Raw genomic sequence first — 20559 nt, 5'->3', positions numbered from 1 at the left:
CATTTGGAGTGTGCTGCTGGCTCCGTTCTGAACAGACTCCGCATCGACAGGTGCCAGCGCACATGCTGATCAACATTTCTCAATAGAGCTTCCAACCACAGTTAATGTGACAGTTTCTACGGTTTTATAATAGTCCAACAAACAGATGATGCAGCCTCCGCTAGTTTTAAGTAGTGAAGGGAAAGTCAGAAAAAAAAAGTCTGGAGAAATAGCTGTTCAGACTAAACTTTGACCAGTTTGTTATTACCCTCCTGTTGTCCTCGAGTCAAGGAAGGAAGGGAGGAAGAACGAAGGAAAGGAGGGAGGAAGGAAGGATGGATGGGAGGAAGAAGGAAGGAAAGGAGGGAGGAAGGAAAGAAGGAAAGGAAGGACGGGGAAAGAAGGAAGGTAGGAGGGAGGAAGAGAGGGAGAAAGGAAAAGAGGAAGGTAAGGGGAGGAAAGAAAGAGAGAAGAAGGAGGGAGGAAGGAAGGAAAGAAAGGAAGGAAGGAAGGAAATAAGTAAGGAGTGAAGGAAAGAATGAGGGAGGGAGGAAGGAAGGACAGAAGGACAGAAGGATGGAAAAAAGGGGGATGGAGGAAGGAAAGAAGGAAGGGAGGAAAGAGAAAAGAAGGAAAGAAAGAGAGAAGGAGGGAGGAAGGAAGGACATACATAACATAATTGACCCATAAACACCCTGACAGGATATTATAGATTTCAGATGATACATTTATTCATATTCTTAGTCACTGTAACATTAGAAATGGGGGAAGTGTCAAGTTAAAACATATAATATCATGTTAAGGCTTATAAACTGCTCCTACTTTAGCATCAAAACCTTCAGACGATATCAGTCAAACAGAGAACAGATGACATGAAAGAAAAGACACTTAACAATGACGTTATCTTGCACAGACTTCACAGTTTTCTTGCAGCCTTTCTATTCTCAGCTCCTGCTTCCCCGTTGCTCCATGAAACACTCGACTCTGCAGCCTTCATGATGGAGTTACTGTACTTTACACTTGCACTGCTACACTGTACTACGGCTACAGTCTGCACACTAACAATGTAGCTATAGCACGGTCACCAGCAGGGCAGGCACTGTTCACAACTTCAAACCATTCCTCTTGTGGAGCAGCGTGTATATATATATTTATATTTATATATATGGACTGCAAGGCGGCTAATGAGCTGGATGTGGACTTGCTGTCTCCTCTAAGAGTTGGCTCAGTCTCCTTCAACTTCTACTCTACATTTCAGATTTCACTCATGTTGCTTTTTACTAAACTGGGACTCCTGAGCAACTGGTTATTTATTTATTTATTTCATCCTGTCTTCTCTTCCTTCTCTTCCCTTCTTCCTTCCATTTGTCCTTCCTTTCTTCTTTTCCTTCCTTCCATCTGTCCTTTTTTCCTTCCATCTTTCCTTTCTGTCTTCTTTTCCTTCCTTCCTTTTCTTTCTTCGTTCCTTCCTTCCTTCCTTCCTTCCTTCCTTCCTTCCTTCCTTCCTTCCTTCCTTCCTACCACATGTCCTTTTTTCCTTCCATCTTTTCTTCCTCTCTTATCTTCCTTCTCCTCCTTCTTTTCCTTTCTTCCTTCCATCTTTCCTTCCTCCTTTTCTTTCTTCGTTCCTTCCTTCCTTCCATCTTTCCATCCTATCTTCTCTTCCTTCCTTCCTTTCTTCCTTCCATTTGTCCTATCTGTCTTCTTTTCCTTCTCCTCCTTCTTTTCCTTCCTTCCTTCCATTTGTCCTTTTCTTCCTTCCATCTTCCCTTCCTTCCTCCCTCCTTGACACCTTCCTTCCTCCCTCCCTGCCTCCCTCCCTTACTTCCTTCATTCCTTCCATCTTTTTAATGATCCGGCCCACATGAGATCAAATTGGGCTGTTTGTGGCCCTTGAATGAAAATGAGTTATACTTATTTATTTGACCTAATTTCAGCCAAATCTGCAACTAATCTTGCATGATGATGATGATGACGATGATGATGATGATGATGATGATGAGAGAAACATTGGTGCAGACCAGCTCCCATCCATCCATCCTCACGGCTCCTCCGCAGTAATTGCTGCACAGGGCGGCTTCGACAGGAGGCTTTTGCTTCCTCTGACTTGGATCGAGGATAAGAGGCGCCAGTCTGCCTTTGGGGGCTTTAAGGGCTCCTACAAATCTTCCTCCTCTCTTCCTCCTTTCTGCCTTTTTGAAATAAGACACCCACCCTTCCTCCTCTCCGCTGACTGCAGACCACCGGCAATCACTCAAGGTGTCGGGGACCCCTGCTGAGTGAACCAAAGGAGGAGAGGGAGGCGAGACGGGTGCAGACCTCAAGTTTGAATGAAAGGCTTGTCTTGTATGGTGCAGATGAAATGCAGAGCGATGTAAAAATTCATTTCATTTTTTCAGGCTGGTGAAAAGAGTGTCGGCACAGCGTGTCCGCTTGATGAAACGTGATGTAAAGTAAAAGCAAGAACGCTTCAGGGGGGCCGATAGCGTGATGAAATATGTGAAAGTGGTGGTGGTGGTGGTAAAAAATAGATTATTAGGAAATGTAATTGTGTGTATATCCCTAGATGATGTTGTTGTTACTGAAACAGCTCCCAAAAAAATGAAGTTGTGGTTCACTTGTAGTCTGATGCAAATGATCTGTATTAAAAATAGCTGCTGGTGTTCAGGATACGGCTGCTGCTGCTCCCTGGAGAGGCTGTTTTCATTGCAGGATCAGGTGAGGCGCTGACAGGTGTGTGAATATATGTGTGTGTGTGTGTGTGTGTGTGTGTGTGTGTGTGTGTGTGTGTGTGTGTGTGTGTGTGTGTGTGTCAACTCACACTAAAACACCTCACCTCTGTCTTTACTCTCTGTGTCAATAGTAATCCCAGCTGTCTTGTTGTTTGTTGCTGTATATTCAAACCTATAAATCTGTTGTTTTTTATTTTAATTGGACTGGATTGCAAAGACAATACAATATATTAACTATAAATATTTAATAAATCCTACTTAGCCATGTATTTTTACTGCAACATCAGCTAATTTCAGGTATATTTGGTGAAGTTTTGACACCTCAGCCATCACAAAATGTGCATTTTTTGCACATAGAGTCAAAAAGAAAGTCAGTTTATAACTCAATAGCGATGTACTTTGTGTTTCCAGAAATAATATCCATGTGCAGCAGTGAAAAGTTTCCATTAGGATCTATTTTTAGAGGTGGAAAATACAGACAATTATTCATAGGGAGGGCTGTGGATTTGGGTGAAATGGCCCTTTAGTGTATCTGAGAATAGACAACAATTCTTCATTTTTATGGCTGGTGAACTACAGTAAATACCTACTTATACTCTAAAATTATTGGTTGTTTTCATGTATAATTCAAGTATGTAAAACTTTAAAAAGTGTCTATTACTCGTTACAATTGAATATGTAGGCTCGACTAAACTTAACATTTTGAGTCACACAAGTGGTTAAAGTTAAGTTGATTTATTCATATAGTTCATCCTCTATCCTTAAACCTTCCATTTGGTTAAGCAAAAACTCCACAATAAATCCTTTAATGGAGAAAAAAAATGGAAGAAAGCTTATCTGGATTTTATATATAATAGTTTTATGGTACAAAATAGACCAAGAAAGTGAAATTATGAAAAATACACTACGGACAAACAGGACGACGAGATTACAGATGGATTGATAAGGTGGTATATATGAAGAGTCTGAGCACACATCGAGCAGCACGACCTCCGTCACCATGGAGACCTGGAGAAAAGGGGGGACCGACTCCACACACACACACAGAGAGAAAGAGGGAAACTCAAGTCTCACCATTCACAGATAAAGAAAGAGGAGAGACAAAAGCATGTTTTTCTATTATTTCCTCAACTTTCACCTGTTACAATTACTGAGTGTTCAAATATGACGACATAAACTTTAATTATGCTTTAGTTCAGGGGGGTCAAACATGCGGCCTGTGGGCCAGAACCGGTCCGCCGATGGGTCCGATCCGGCCCACTCTCCTTTGTCATCCTTTCTTTCTTACATCTTTCCCTTTTTCCTTCCAACTTTTCTTCCTGTCTTCTCTTCCTTCTCCTCCTTCTTTTCCTTCCATCCTTCCATCTTTCCTTCCTTCCTTCCTCCCTCCCTCCCTCCCTCCCACCCTTCCTTCCTTCCATTTGTCCTTCCTTCTTTACTTTCTGTCTTCTTTTCCTTCCTTCCTTCCTTCCTTCCTTCCTTCCTTCCTTCCTTCCACCTGTCCTTTTTTCCTTCCATCTTTTCTTCTGGTCTTCTCTTCCTTCTCCTCCTTCTTTTCCTTCCTTCCTTCCATTTGTCCTTTCTTCCTTCAATCTTTCCTTCCTCCCTCCCTCCATCTTTTTAATGATCTGGCCCTCATGAGATCAAATTGGACTGTATGAGGCCCTTGAATGAAAATGAGTTTGACACCTTTGCTTTAGTTGCTGTAAGCGGACATTGGAGGAAAATCTAATTATTATTATTATTATTATCACTATTTCTTTTGCATAAAATCCATAAAATAAACTTAAAAGATGTGACAGGAGAGAACAAGAAGCCACAGATGTTGTCATTCAATGTTAAATTCTGTGTGAACATTGTGACAAAAAAAAAGTCTCCCTGTTATAAACTTGGTGGTGTCACGTTTTCCCCACGAATCGTCACAGCTTTAGTCATGTGTTAAAATAAACCCAAATAAAGTGTCTACATGTTTACTACCTTGTTGGTTTGAGCAGGTGAACATCACTCATCCTAATTCTCTGCTTGGGGGGGTTTGAACTTCTTGTAAAAAAGGAAAAAAGATGTTCAAGGAACCTTCAGAACTTGCGGAGGATCCTCGAGACAGCTCCTTGGGGAACTCCTCGAGGCTCCTCTATGAACCTTTGGGCTCTGCAGAGAACCTTTGAACAAACCCCAAAGTCTTAAGAAGCTCTCTTCAGATCCTGCAGGATAAACTTTTGGCTCGGGGCTGATTTAATGAGCCGTTGGCAGTTTGCACCGTGCCGCTACCCCCGCGTGTCTACTTTAACTTGCACGGCCTAATCTTCGAGACAAGGATACGCGACTGTGGTGGGATCAACCTCAAAGTGAAAATCGATCCTTAGCGCCTTTCGTCTGTTCGAGTTTGTCTGGAGACTTTTTTTGTTCAACAGTAAAAAAAAACAACAAAAAACTGCAGACTTTGAGAGGCTGCTGCAGTGATAATCAATTTCAGCTTTCTATAGCAAGAGCAGAGACTAATGAAGAACACATCTGCAGCACCGTTGGGGATCGCTTTTATTAATACTATTGTGTCTCCAGCCTCTCGCCAGAACACCAAACTCGGGCCGAGCATCAGCACTTATTCTAGTTAGGTCGTTAAAAACAGCAACAGAAATCAGTCAACTCCCTTCTTTCTTTTTTTGTTTTCTAGGTCTCTCTCGCTGCTCGTTTTAATCTCCAAAATATATCTACTTTTTTAGAGGAACAAAGCTTTGTTTTTATCTGAATATCAATGCACCGAGATGATCGGGAGAGATTAAAAGAAAGAAGAGTATTCTCATTTTCTAATAGAATCAATTGTTGTAAGTTTTCAATTGTGAAAATGCTAATTCAAATCTTTAATTACAGCATTAAAAACACACAAAAAAAGGAATTATTAGATCTCCATTCTTCTGTCTTCCCTTTCGTATTCCCCATTATATATGTCTTCCTCTCTTTTATCCCTCTGCCTTTTATTCGCTGTACTCAAGAGTTCTCTCTCCTATCAGTCTACCTCGAATCTTGCCTTGTAGCTTTGTGTAAGAGCCTTGTACTATTTTAGTCTCACTTTCTCTGTGTAAATCAATAGATGCAAAAAAAAAAAAGGACAGTAGCTTCTTCTTTTTTTTTTCTTTTGGTTCTTTTTTGTGTGTGTGTCTGCAGTCAAAAAGAAAATAAGAACGAATGAGCTCATGAAGGATGATTGACATTATTGGGAGTTTTAAAATAGGTTATACATCGAGAGTTAAGACAAGATAACATCAAAGCCTGTTTTAACCAATGACTGTATATAAATATGGATATGCTGCGATGCAAAAGTGAAACCGAAATATCTAATTTCCGGGGGATTTGGAGCCAGAGTCTGCGCAGTAGAGAGCGGCAGTCACAGGTGTCAATCATAACATAACACCCCCATCATCAAATAACTAATTAAAACCAAACTTATCATAAAAATGAGCAAGTGGACAAACATCAGCATGATAAGAATGACCTAAAATGACGGAAATAATGAGATTTATGACCTATACTGCAGCCAGCCACCAGGGGGCGATCCAGATGTTTTGCCTTCAACTTTTGGGGATTGGTGATAACACTGATGTATTTGTCTTTTTTGCCATTATATGAAAGTGAGGCCAGAATATCTCATTTCCAGGAGCTGACATCTTGCTTGTTTGACGTCATTTGGAGCCAGAGTCTTTTTTATATCGTCAAATAACTAATTTTAAAAAAACGTATCATAAAAATGAGCAGGTGGACAAACTTCAGCATGATAAGAATGACCTAAAATGACAGAAATCATGCTTGGAAAATGTTTTATTTGACTTGTACTTTGATTTTTGTAAACGTTAGCTAACAAAAACGAGGACAGGATTTATAACCTATACTGCAGCCAGCCACCAGGGGGCGATCCAGATGCTTTGGCTTCACTTTTGCGGAGCTGCCATGGAGTCCATATTCATTTATGGTGATAACACAGATATATTTTTAATCTCCAACTTCTGCAGGGATGATTTGAACTTCATTACGCATCATTTTGCTCTAAACTTTACCAGATTATGGAGCAATAAAACTCCTGAATGTAATGAGAGAAGCTAAAGTTCCTGTCAGTCAAGCAACCAAGAAAACTAATCCTTCTTTTTAAAGTATTGACTTTGTATTTTTAGAGATGTTAAAGGGATTTAATTTCTTGGTTAGGGCCATTACAGAAACTAGAGCTCCAGAAAATACCTTTATCTATCAGTTGTATGTGTTTTGTTACTTCATAAAGCCAAAGAGGTAATTTTAGCTCTTTAAAAAAAATGCACAAAACATGTTGATAATTGGTCATTTTAACAAATCTCCATGTTATTCAATATCGTCTCGTATCGTTAGGCACTGACTGGATCTTGTTCTTGTTTTAATGTCGTATGGACGTTTTTAACAAATGATCAACTTATGTTATAATAGGAGAAGTTTGTTTTAACGAGGCGTTCATTTGTGAATAATGGGAAAGTTTTGTAGTGTAAAAAGAAACATACATAAAACAGCAGGTCTTTTCTTTCTTTCTAAACCTTACATCTGCTTTCAATCCTCTTCCTCTTGTCTCTCCATCTCCTCACTCCCTCCTCTTCTCTCTTTTCCACCCCTTCTTTCTCTTTCTCTCTAACTATCTCATTAATAATACTTCAGCTCTGCCTCTCACCGAGCATTTACTATCGCGGTAGCTGCAACACCTACGCAACGGTCATCAATCCACATTAAAAACTTAAAGTTGACTTAAAGGTGTGCTATGTGAGATTTGACCAGAATTTAAACAAAAAAAAGTTCAAAAATTAACCCACCTTAGCTACCATGGCAGCAATGATGGAGATTTTTAAGTCAGGCTGAAAGCTGCTCTAATTTTTACTGTACGACAGGTAATATGTCACTTTATTAAGTCTGGTTTGGTCAATTATCGCTGGCTATAATGTCCCCAACATGCATTTTTATATCTTAACAATCCTGCAGCACAGATTCACTGCAAAAAGTAAACTTTACGCTATATTAAGTTAAACATAACCTTATTAAAAGAGGTGTTGGGGGTTTGCATGTGGTGCATTTTAGGAGGAAATTAAAGAGGAGGGACTGTGCTGTTATGCTGCCCACTATTTCATTGGTGCAGGTGGGCAAATCTTACATAGTGCACCTTTAAAATGCAACAGACGAGCGCAGAGGGATTTGTTTCCCTCAGCGGTCTTTAGAGGAGAAACGCCGGCTGTGTTTTGCTTTTTTATTGCTGTTCTCATTTGTTTGTCGCTTGGCACCGTGGAAAGAAAGCAGCGGTAATTGAAATTAATATTCATATCAAACAGGCAGGGGCGTGTGTGTGTGTGTGTTTGTGTGTGTGTGTGTGTGTGCTGTCTTACAGGGGGTCAAATAACACCTGAAACACAGACACACACACTCAATGCAGGCTGAAGATATACAGACAAACAGAAACACACACGTAAACATGCTGGCAGATGCATTAACAGATACACACTGAGAGTGCAAACACACACACACACACACACACACAGAGAGAGTCTCCTGCTCTGACAGTGATGAAGTGGAGAGTGTGTTGCAGCCAGGCAGAGAGGAGTGATGAACACGGCCGCTGAGACAAGAGGAAACCACCCGAGGGTAGTATGTGTGTGTGTGTGTGTGTGTGTGTGTGTGTGTATATGGAGGATAGCCAAGTCTATAAAACCCTGCAAACAGTTTTTATTTAAATGAATAAACACATTTTTTGTTTTTGTTTTTTTTAAATGCACGAGCTGCAGTTAATTTTATTTCCTCCCCGTCTTTATCTTCATTGAGCTGCACTCACGAGAGAGAGAGAGAGAGAGAGAGAGAGAGAGAGAGAGAGAGAGAGACTTTATTCATTTGAATGAAGGTAGTGTAGTAGGGGATGAGGATGCAAAGAGCTCCCACAGAGCAAATAAGTTGCACTAAGCAAGTTTCTGTGTTGGTCAGTTACATATATGCAAGTGCACACATTCCTGGTGGAGTAACATGAATGCCATATTACTACTTTCTACTTTGCGATCTTCTCTTCTGGCGTCTGATAAGCCTTTAAATGCATTAAACTGTAGCTCTAATTGGACTTCCTGGATTGAATTTCATAGTCACGACTGCCAACTCTTACTTATTCAGTGTGAGAGTTACGCAATTGACACACATCTCGTGCCACAGATACAACAAATCATTACTGTGTGCATGTATACTGGTGAAGCAGCCAATCACAATGAGCAACTAACCTGCTGAGCATGAGTGGAGCATTATTAGCATTATTAGCATTATTAGCACTATGTGGCTCATTTAATCTACATTGCAGTTCTTCTTACGTTAGTCAGCAACTTATTATCCCTATGGGGTGAAAAGTGGAGCACATGGACCCAATTGCAAGAGACTGCAAACAGGGCTGCAGAAAAATGTCTTTATTTCGATATAGAAGTATAAACAAAACTGATGAGAAATGACAAGAACTGATGAAGACTGACAAGGCTCAACAAGAACTATACAAGACTGAACCAAACAGGCGATCAGACATCCGATGGAACAGAAAACCAAGACTTTAAATACACATAGAGTGATTACAAACAGGACACAGGTGAGTAGAACAAGACACAGGTGAGTAGAACAAGACACAGGTGAAGCACATGAGGAAATAGAATAAGGTGGGGAAAACACAGGGAGTAAAACAAATTTGCATGTCAAAGTTCACCTATGTGCAAATATCTAATATAACCTTTTCAGGATCATAAACTAATGCTTGAATCCATATTTATTATTGTTAAACCACATCTCTCTCTTAACTGACATCATGTACAATATCTCACTTTGAGGAGGAAATAAAAAAAACAGCCGTACAAAAGTAACCGTTATTAAGTCCAGGTCTTACTGTAGTGCACATATAAATATATTTCCTAAAAGCTAAATCATGTTTTTGCATCATTTTCCCAAAATGTTAAACTTTGCACATTTATTTATTGCTTTAATTCAGCTTAAATGATTTGCTGGTATTGTAAAAAATGCAGATGAAAGAGTGAATATAAGGTCAAGTTTAAGGGAAACAAAGAGGTAAACTTTATGAATCTAATATGTTTAATAAGACATTGTGTGTGTGTGTGTGTGTGTGTGCATATATATTGTGTGTGTGTGTGTCCATGAAAGAGACAGACAAGGAAAAGGGAGGATGAAAGCATTACACTTAAATGCAATGTGCGTGTGTGCAAAACCTTTCAGGAAAAGATAGATTGAATGCAGTTTGTACTCAGTGTGTTTACCTGTGTGTGTGTGTGTGTGTGTGTGTGTGTGTGTGTGTGTGTGTGTGTGTGTGTGTGTGTGTGTGTGTGTGTGTGTGTGTTTCTGCAGACAGATAATGTATTTGTGAAGTCCAGTCGTCTTTCTGACTGGCTGCAGGTCTCAGCGGGGAACTGAGTGATTGGAAGAAGTAACTCAAGTAGGTTTTTATATATTTGTGTTTGTGATATTTTAATATTAAATACAGGTTTTTTTTGTCTTCTCTGCATCATAAATTACTTCTTAAAGACTTTCCACTAGAAGGTTTGTTCTTGTTTTTATAGTATTTCTTATTTTGTCTCAGGTTCCTCTTAATCTATTTTTGCTCTTACTGCAAGAAGTTGTCTTTTTCTCCACTAAAATATAAAAAAAATCCACTTTGACCAGACATTCAGTCTATTATTGAATCTTAAAATTGTAACATGTTAAAAAAAAGTACAGCCAAACATCATTTTTCATGAAGTCTAGTCCAGAAAAAGCTCACCTGTGTTTATCGAAGTCAGGGAATATCCAAGTGGAGGGATTGGACAATTAAACACTGGACTTTAACACAGTTTAACCAAGTTATTACTGTAACCACGACAACAAAAATCTGCTGTTTTAACCCAAATTGCAATGTTTTCCTTGTTATTTTTGTGCCTAAATCTAACCAAATCATCTCTTAGATCTGCTTTTTTTGTGGTTTTTACTCGTTGATTGTGGCGTCAGATCAGAAATCAAACTAAAAAAGTGGTTTAAATTGCATGAAGGGAGGTCAGTTGCTATGCAAAACCAAGATCAAGTGAGTGTTTAGCTGGATCTAGTGGCGTCAGGATGTATGTTTCATGTTCAAATCTGTCTTTGAAGGGTTGCAGGTTGAAGCGTCAGGCGCCAGAACATCGGCCTCGTTCTCCTCAACAATCCTCCTCATCTGCCCAGAGTGGCCTCGGCACTCGTCCAGCATTAATTGCGTTTGGAGTCGAGTCAGAGCATCGTCTCCGAGCTAAAGAGCAGCGCAGCACACTTCTCCTTCTCTCTCTCGCTCTTTCTTTTTGTCTCTCTTATGTAATTAAGCAAATGTGGTTACCATGAAATTACTCCCTGAGCTCCCAAAATAGGAAAGGAGGTGTTAATCGAGGAAATGTACATAAGCTGCCTGTGAAGGAAGCACTGCTGAGAATAAGATTAACACATGAAAACGGCATTGTCGAGGTCATAACACCTCATCTGCACACATTTTTTTTTTCTTCTCTCTCTCCACAGGATGAAGAACAGAAGGCGTCTAGTCTCTTTTCCATGTGGCTGATGTGTTTGACATCACACACAATGAGGTTTAGAGGACATTAAAGAGTGTGTAAGCTTTCACTTATAGCTACACGAGGAGAAAGAAAGCGCCTTCACAGCAGTTACACACTCTCAGATACCGTGACGGCCTGAAGCTACGATGCAACTGGTTTTTAAGCGCCTTGCTTAAGGGGGACTTTTGCAGAGGAAGTGAAGCAACAAGATCTCATGAAGAGAATTTAAGAAGAAAAAAAACCATGTCTACAAAGCAAATAGACAAATCGGATGGAAAATACACACACACACATACACACAAACACACACTTCCACCCAGACGGCTTGGATTTAGTTTCACGGGCAGACAGATGCTGTGAAAATGAGATGACTTCCACATGTACTAATTTTACAGTCGACACATGGTGCAATAAAAAGTAATTTTATTTCCCTGTCTGTCCAACAGCCTTACGTCTTACATTGAGAAGAGGTGGGAGGGTTTTTTTTTTTTTTTTCTCAACCGGTTACTCAGGAGAGCTCATTCACACCTCTAAACCAGGCTGGACTGGGACAAATAAAACCAGATATCATATATGGACCCCGATAACACCCCCCACCATCCTTACAGTACCCTTAAATATGCATCATGTACTATTTCAACAAACTACTACAAAGCTGAGGGCATTACTTTTTTTTGTGGACCCAGCATCAAATTTCTGCTTTTAATCCATTTTGAGAGAATATATTAGAGGATTATGGCAAAAATGTCTAAGTGGTGTAACCATAAAAACTTTCAACTTGCTTAAAACACAAAATTGTCAATAAAACACCATATCAACTAGTTTGGCATGATCTTACATTATAACTTTTTAAATAAAGGTAATGGAATACAATTGTTCTAAATATTAAATTAAATCTGGGGAATCATGTCAATCAGGAACCATTTACACGTTTTTTGTGGTTACACCATTTGACATTTTCAGGAGCATTCAGTCTTGTTTTTGGTTAACAAATGGTGCAAATGTCATTTCAAATTACTTAAAACCAACAAAAATACAGAAATGTAAATTATACATGTGTTTTTTTGCATTATGCACCACTATACTGTTGTCACATATAAGCCATCAGGGTCTGCAGTAGGTCTAACAGTAATCCATACCACATATATCACCATGGTTACCACATACCTGAAAATAAACATAGCACAACTTTGATGCCCGTTGTTGGAAATGTTTTTTTCTTGTGCTAGACTTAAGCACAGAAGAGCTTTTAGCGCAGATATAACCTTTTATTCTGCCTTTTCATGCATCTTTATTCAACCTAATAATCTGCAGAATATTATGATATATAATAGCACAGTTATCTCATCATGCACCATCATCATGCTTCTGTGCCCCCCCCCCCCCCCAAAAAAAAGCAACGTACCATTATATATCCCGCCTTTTAGCACAATTACATGCACTTATGTAACCAATTTACTGTCATCTTTCTGCAGTCACCTGACTTCTTGAGTGCCGTGTAAGAAAAATAAACCTTCTCTTCATAATCAGGACAAGATATTGAGAATCCTGGTTAGCAAATTTAGATTTCTGCTTAAAGAAACATGACTTCTTGGCCTTTTTTATTTGCTTTTTTACCTTTTATTCTCCTTCTATGGGACCCTTTTACTTTCCAGACTAACTATTTACTTGAAATAGTCCAGTTTTCACAGCTCAACAGCTTGACATTGCCTTAAAAATGACAAATAAACTAAAGAAAAACCCTCTTCGGCATCTTGAAAATATATAAGGCTTCAAAAATAACAGGGGTCAAAATCAGATAAGTGACCCGGCTGCTTGTAAACCGGGTGACTTCAGTGCTGATTTCTCCCAAATAACCTCACGTTTTTTAGGGATATCACAGTTGGGGCTTTTTTGAGCTCTAAAATGATTTGTGGAGATTTAAATGAGATGTTAAGTTACTGTAAATGATGCCTGTATTCTTCACAATAGACACGCTGTCCTTTAAAAAGCATTGCAATCACACAGCATATCCAGGTCTTCCTCCTTCCTCCCTCTTCCTCCTCTATAATGCATCCTTCTTTTTTCCCCTCCCTGCTGTGAACGTTATGCATCATTGCTGAGAAAACATATCTTGCGTGTCCTTGCAGGCTCCGCTCTCTGCTTCAGACATTTCCATTTCCATCTCCATCCACGTCTCCGCTGCCCTCTGGGAAGGACCTTGCCGGGTTCTGACGTGCCAGCGTGGAGGACGACGACACGCAATAAAACCCACGCACTTAACGATGAACACACAGGAGGAAGGCTGAGAGGCTCTTTTCACCAGTTTTATTGCAGCTCTGCTTCCCCTTTTAGTCTTGAGGACAAGTCGATAGATTTGCATATAGATTGTGAGAATATAGTTGAACTCTTGAACTCGTTAATAGTTAATTAACGGTGTTCTAATTAAATGTATTTTAAACATGTGCAGCATATGGATAGAAAATGAGTGGCCTTGTTGTGATGCATGGTACATTTTTAATCTCTTATGGCCTTTGAGCTCCAATCTGAAGTAATGTCACAGTATGATATTTTCAGATTTGGCTGTGAGATATATAGACGAATTATCATAATGCATAAATATTTATGATTGCAAAGGGTTTTTTTTTAAGCTGATGAAACACATATTGTGACTTTGATGGTATATGTTGTTGTATAGAGTGCTGCAAATCAAAGGTTTGATTCATAAAATAGGAGGAATCAATGTGATTAACTCAGAATAGACACAGAGATGATTGTTAGCAACCTCAGATCCTCTTAGATATATTATAAATCCTTTTATATATTGTATTGTGAATTATTTTAAGATGAAATGCTGCGTTTTACTTCTCTCAACCTGCCTTTTAAATGTAGTTACTGTTTTTTTCAATTATATATATATAAATATAAAGTAATCTAAGCTCAAACTTGCACTTTTAAATTTCGTGATGGCCTCCAAATTGACCCCGTCTGTTTTGACTGTTCCTTCTTTCCTCCCTTCCTTCCTTCCTTCCTTCCTTCCGTCTGTCCTTCCTCCTTCCCTCTTTCTTTCCTTCCTGTCTCTTTCCTTCCTTCCTTCTTTTCTTCCTCCATCCCCCTTTCTTCCTTCGTTGTCCTTCCTTCCTCCCTCCTTCTTTTCTTCCCTCCTTCCTTCCTTCCGTCTGTCCTTCCTCTCCCTCCCTCCTTCTCTCTTTCTTTCCTCCCCCTACCTTCCCCCTTCCTTCATTCCTCTGTCCTTCTTCCTTCCTTCCTCCCTTCCTCTTTTCCTTTTTCCCTCCCTCCCTCCTTCTTTCTTTCCTCCGTCCTTCCTTCCTTCCTTTCTCCATTCCTTCTTTCCTTTCCCCCCTTCTTCCTCCCTTCCATCCTTCCTTCCCCCCTTCCCTTCCTTCCTTCTTCCTCCCTTCCATCCTTAACTCAAGGACAACATGAGGGTTAACTGCATCTCATGGTCTTCCTCATAGTTTTGTTAATGTTAAAATATTTGCACCAGCATGCATTGTGTGTATCTTTGCAGTGTAACTAACATGTTAAATGCATTTTTGTCAATTTCTTCTCTTTAATAGGTTTATTGTTAACTTAAGGATGCACAACCTGCATGAAAAGTTAGCAAAGCTCAAGGGATGCAATGCCATGAATCTACTTCATTCTTTTTAAATCCATTTAGAAATGGAAATAGCGTACGTAAGGCTGTCAATTAAACTAAGTTAGTTTGGCTTGTGTGCTAACAAAAGTCCACAGAGTTGTTAATTATACAGCGTTTAATCAAACACCTCACTGTCATTATCCTTCTGGCAATCTCCTTACACTCTCTACAGTTAACCAGCATCTTTTCGTCTTTAATTATGTTGCATTAACGTGAGTTTTCCACATCCAGATAACCACACTGCATGTTAATAAAACGGGTAAATGAGGACTCAAATGCAGCTTTTCATGTGGGTTTTTTGAAATGTGTAGTAATTGGTCAAATTATTGCTGATTATTGAGGTTAAAATGAACCAAGAAATGAAAAATGCATCACGAATGACTGTTTTCTAGCACATGTTAAAGTGTTTCGAAGGGTTTTTCCGTGTATTCCTTTCAGCCTGACAGCACAGGTCAAAGGTCTGGCAGAAAAATGACGTAATTATGAGACGAGGAGGCGACGCAGTTCGGATGACGCCAATATAAGGTAACACATTTTCATATAGGATAGAAAGAGGAACGTAGATTTAATAGGATATCACAAGTGACGTTTCGAGTTCAATGCTCTTCTTCAGATGGATTCTTGTCTTCGGACGTTGAGCTCAATTAAATCTAGCTGCATTGGGAGCTGCTTTTACTTTTATTTGTTATTTGGTCCAACACCTGCTTTTTTAAAACTCTGGATGTGCTTGTCTACTACAAACTTTTATAGAAAGAGGCAGGCGTCATGTTTTTAACCTTTGTGTCGTCCTCTCGGGTCAAATTGACCCCGTCTGTTTTAACTGTTCCTTCTTTCCTCCCTTCCTTCCTTCTGCCTGTCCTTCCTCCCTCCCTCCTTCTCTCTTTCCTCCCTTCCTTCTTTCCTTCCTTCTTTCCTTCCTCCATCCCCCTTTCTTCCTTCCTTCTGTCCTTCCTTCCTTCCTTCCCTCATTTCTTCCTTCCTACCTTCCTCCTTTCCTTTTTTCTTCTGTCCTTCTTTCCTTCCTCCCCTCCTTCCTTCCTCCCTCCTTTCCTTTCCTTCCTTCCTTCCTCCCTCCTTCCTTTCCTAACTTCTTCCTCCCTTCCTTCCTCCATCCCTCCTTTTCTTCCTTCGTCCTCCCTTCATTCCTCCCTTCCTCCCTCCTTTCCTTCCTTCCTCCCTCCCTCCTTTCCTTCCTTCCTCTCTCCCTTCCTTCCTTCTTCCTGCCTTCCTTCCTTGACTCGAGGACAACAGTAGGGTTAAACCACAAGTTGGGACTTTTCCTTTAAAAACACTCAACAATATGGCGTTTTTTTGTTGATATAATGACAAAAGAAGCATAAACCACATTTCAAGTGATGATTTTAACCCAAACTATGATCCTTCCATAACCCTAACCAATTGTTTTATGTGCCTAAATCTAACCAGACCTTAAAAACAGCGTTGCAACACTGTAAAACATCCTAATTTTTACAATCACAGTGCTGATATTGTTCCTTGATTGTTCAAATTGCTGTTTTTACCACCAGTAAACAAGAGCATTATACCTTCAGTAGTGACAAACAGAAGGATATCACAACACAAACTGATGAATAAAACATGCGACTCGAAGCTGGGTATTTGTGTTCGATCAGATTCATTTGTTAGAGGTTTGGGGATTGGGGGGGGGGGGGGGGGGGGGGGGGGGGTGGGGGGTTGGGGGTTAGCTCAGCAGTACAGATCGATGTTTTGCTGGAGTGTCTGAGAGCACAGGGATCCTTTTGTTGGCTAAAAAAGCTCTTCGCTCTCTGTCGGCCTTTCATCTTTCATTTGGGGCTCGGGGCATTGATTTAGCGAGCAGGGGGGGGGGGGGGATTGGGGGGGCATTGACATCAAACCTGGCCACTGTCTTTTATTCCTTCCAGTTTTTCATTGAAGCGAGGATTTACAGGTACTCCAGTCGTCAGGGTTGCCAAGCTACTATGTAGGATTTACTTCAGAAAAAAGCAGGATTATCTATCGTATATGTCAGAGAGAGAACGTCCTTCAGCAGGATTCATAGATAGAAACATTAACGGGCAGTCTTAAAGAAGGAAATTCGACGAGTGAGTTGTATTTTTGACCTTTAACAAAGATTGCTTGTTAGATGAAAAGAAACCAAAGTCAGACCGCTTGTACGTTCAAATATTCATGACAACGTCCTTCCAGTCCGAGGGAGCGAGGCGGGTTTCCAGAGCGTGAAAAGCCAACTTTTTGTTATTTTGGGAAGTTCTTGGCTCCAAATTTGAAACATGGCTCCGAGCATAAGCTGCAACTCTGGGCTTCAAACTGGCTCCAGTGCTCACCATCGGTTGACCTCGCTACTTTTTGAGATCCAATACACTAGATTTGAACTTAGTGTTGGGGTTGTTACTCAGAAAATGTAATGTATTACACATTACATTTACGTTACTCCCATAGACTGTATATAAGAAATGGACGTAACATCTGTGGACGTCCCCCATTGGTTTGTGGACTGCTGCTCGGAGGCCAATAGTTTCGGATCTGAGCAGCGCCATCTTGAAAATGTCAGGTGCATGCTGGGAAAAATAAAAACACGGATTCTACTTATATGGGCATCAGGAGGAGCATGAGGCGCCCTCCTGAACCTGTGAACCAATCAACCTGTCAATCACGACGTAGCCACGCCCTAATGCATACCCTGCTTTATCGTCACATATAAAATCAGGGAGGCCAAAATGTCCCAAATGAACATCATACTGCATTGAAGAAGGCTTTAAACTAGCGATTGAGACCATAAACACATTTTGAAAACGTTTACTGAGGTTAGAAATCAAGTGAGAAGTTGGTGAATTCTCCATTGACTTGTATAAAGACGGAAGTCCTTTTGACTTGGTTAGGGTCTGCATACACTCAGCCTGAGCATCACTGTGGGTCTGTAAGTGTTTTATTATTAGCTTTGTGTTAGCATGAGAGGTCAGGCAGTTATTGCTCAAGTGTGCATGAAAAGCATCAGATTTTTTGGTTTATACGTAATAATTGAAGAACTTATGTAACACAAGTAAAGCCTACTTGCACCTTTTTAGATAATGTGAGGTTTCTAATTTTGCTTCAGCAAGTCTATTTGGAGGTTTTAATGTTTATGATGCTTGTTATTCTGCAGCTTTTTCATCTCTTGCAACCACTGCAGCTTTTAATCAACACTTTGCAACAACATTACGACTTTATCACATGTCTATGAGGTTCTTATGGAGCTGTTTAATCAGGGAAATGTGTCAATAATGGGTTTTTTTTTCCTGCTTCTAGATCTCACTAACTGCTTCAATCTGAACTCTCCTTTAAGTAATGAGCAGTTATAAAAAAAAGGGCCATTTCAAACTAGTAATAACTGATTGATCCCCTCGTAATTTGAAGGACAGAGAAAGATGGTGTTCGCTTATGTAAAAAAAAAGAAATGTATGATAAATTTCTCTTTAAGCGTTAATTTAAAATACAAAGAGTGCATTGAAGGTTCTCCAGATGTTTACTTTGACACGCTATCAACTTGATGAATTTGTTTGTGTGCACGTCTTCATTATAGGCTCTGGGGGTTAAACTTTAACCAATCAAGCCGCTCCCTTAATTGTGAGCCCCCTTATTGGAGGATTGATTATAATTAGACGTGGTTGATGGGATGTTAATATCTGTCAATTATGCAAGAGACAACGGGAATAACAAAGATGAAACACCGCTCGTCGTTATTCCCCTGCTGATGATTTGTTTGGAGCGGAGGATGACAGGGACTCCAGGCTGGCCTCAATCTGTCTTCAAGAAGAAATAGATTTGAATATTAAATACTTTTTTTTTAAAAGAGAAAAAAAAAGGCGTATCTCTCTTGGGAGGCTCGCCTTTAACAGTGTGTACTCTTTTAAAGCATATGCGTCTTTCATAAAGTAGCACAGATTTACACCTTGAACAGCCAGCGTTACATACTGCACCTCGACTATCTCGTCTGTCCTTCTGTAAACTTATTCAAATAACAACAAAGTTTGACTTATGTGTGAAGAGACGTTTAATATTCATATGAATCCTTAAGTTACCTCAAATGCCATAGGAAACAGATGGAAAAGGACCTGTTGTCCTGAGTCAAGGAAGGAAGGGAGGAAGAAGGAAGGAAAGGAGGGAGGGAGAAAAGGAAAGGAGGAAGAAGGAAGGAAAGGAGGAAGGGAGGAAGAAGGAAGGAAAGGAGGGAGGAAGGAAGGAAAGGAGGGAGGTAGGTAGGAGGGAGGGAGGAAAGAAGGAAGGAGGGAGGGAGGGAGAAAGGAAAAGAGGAAGGGAGGAAGGAAGGAAAGGAGGGAGGGAAAAAAGGAAAGAAGGGAGGAAGGAAGGAAAGGAGGGAGGGAGAAAAGGAAAGAAGGAAGGAAGGTAGGTAGGAGGGAGGGAGGAAAGAAGGAAGGAGGGAGGGAGGGAGAAAGGAAAAGAGGAAGGGAGGAAGGAAGGACAGAGGAAAGAAGGAAGGGAGGAAGGTAGGGGGAGGAAGGAGGAGGGGGAGAAGAAGAGAAGAGAGGGAGTAGGAAAGGAAGGAAGGAAGGAAGAGAGGAAAGAGAGAGGAAAGAAAGAAAGAGAGAAGGAAGGAGGGAGGAAGGACAGATGGGAAGGAAGGAAGGGAGGAAAGAAGGAACAGTCCAAACAGACGGGGAGGACGACACGAAGGTTAATATTCATATGAATCCTTAAGTTAACTCAACGCCATAGAAAACAGACGGAAAGGACCTCGCTCCTGTATAAATGACACTTTAAGAGGGGAGCTGCTGTACTGTGTCAGGTGTTGAAATTAAGATAATTATTGTATGTTTGAACAAGAAGAAGAAGAAGAAGAAGAAGAAGAAGAGGAAAGTCATGGCTTCTTTAAAGTTGAAATAGCTGTAAGGGTTCTTCAAGATGTTAAGCAAAGAAAGAGAAAAGGAGGCCGTAAACTTTCCCCTCCACCCAACGAGAAGCTCCAAGAATCAACCTGAGAACAAGAAGAGGGATAAAAGTTCAAGCTGGAGGTGACAGAAAATGAAAGATAATCATAATAATATTAATACGTTTTATTTATATAGCGCTTTTCACAAACCCAAGGACCCTTTACAGAAGGAAAAAATGAAATTAAATAAATAAATCAACCAAACTAGATCAAAACAAGACTATGCAGAGGAGTTCATTATGTTTCAAAACGTTCTTAGCATAGAGGAACAATGAAAAATAGTCATAAAGAACTTTTGATTATGATTTCTTTCAGACTTTTTTTTCTCTTTTTATTCACGTCTTTTGAATTTGCACATAAAAGCGCCTGAGACAAAGTGCAGAAAATTAAAAAGGAAAATCTGAAATATGGCAGAAATGTTTATACAATCAAACCAAGGCCAAAAAACATTCAACACAATACAACAGTCATTCAAAACAACACAATATCACAAGAGAAACAGCATTTTTTTGAAGGAATGTATTCATATATGTGGGTTTTTTGGACCTCAGTTTGCAGCCGTGATCCACACACACACACACACACACACACACACACACACACACACACACACACACACACACACACACACACACACACACACACACACACACACACACAGGCCGCAGGTGAAGGCATGTGAACGTGAGAAAGGCCACAGTGTGA

The 20559-nt window shown here is 40.1% G+C and overlaps 1 pseudogene; it reads right to left on the bottom strand.

Moving 5' to 3' along the window:
- Positions 1-20559, bottom strand: part of LOC133976659 (activin receptor type-2A-like) — a 56063-nt pseudogene that overhangs the window by 25129 nt on the left and 10375 nt on the right.

This window comes from Scomber scombrus, chromosome 24, assembly GCF_963691925.1.
Source record: "Scomber scombrus chromosome 24, fScoSco1.1, whole genome shotgun sequence".
Lineage (NCBI taxonomy): Eukaryota > Metazoa > Chordata > Actinopteri > Scombriformes > Scombridae > Scomber > Scomber scombrus.
Note: the sequence above shows the minus strand (reverse complement) of the source record. Positions and strands in the feature narration are given on the sequence as shown.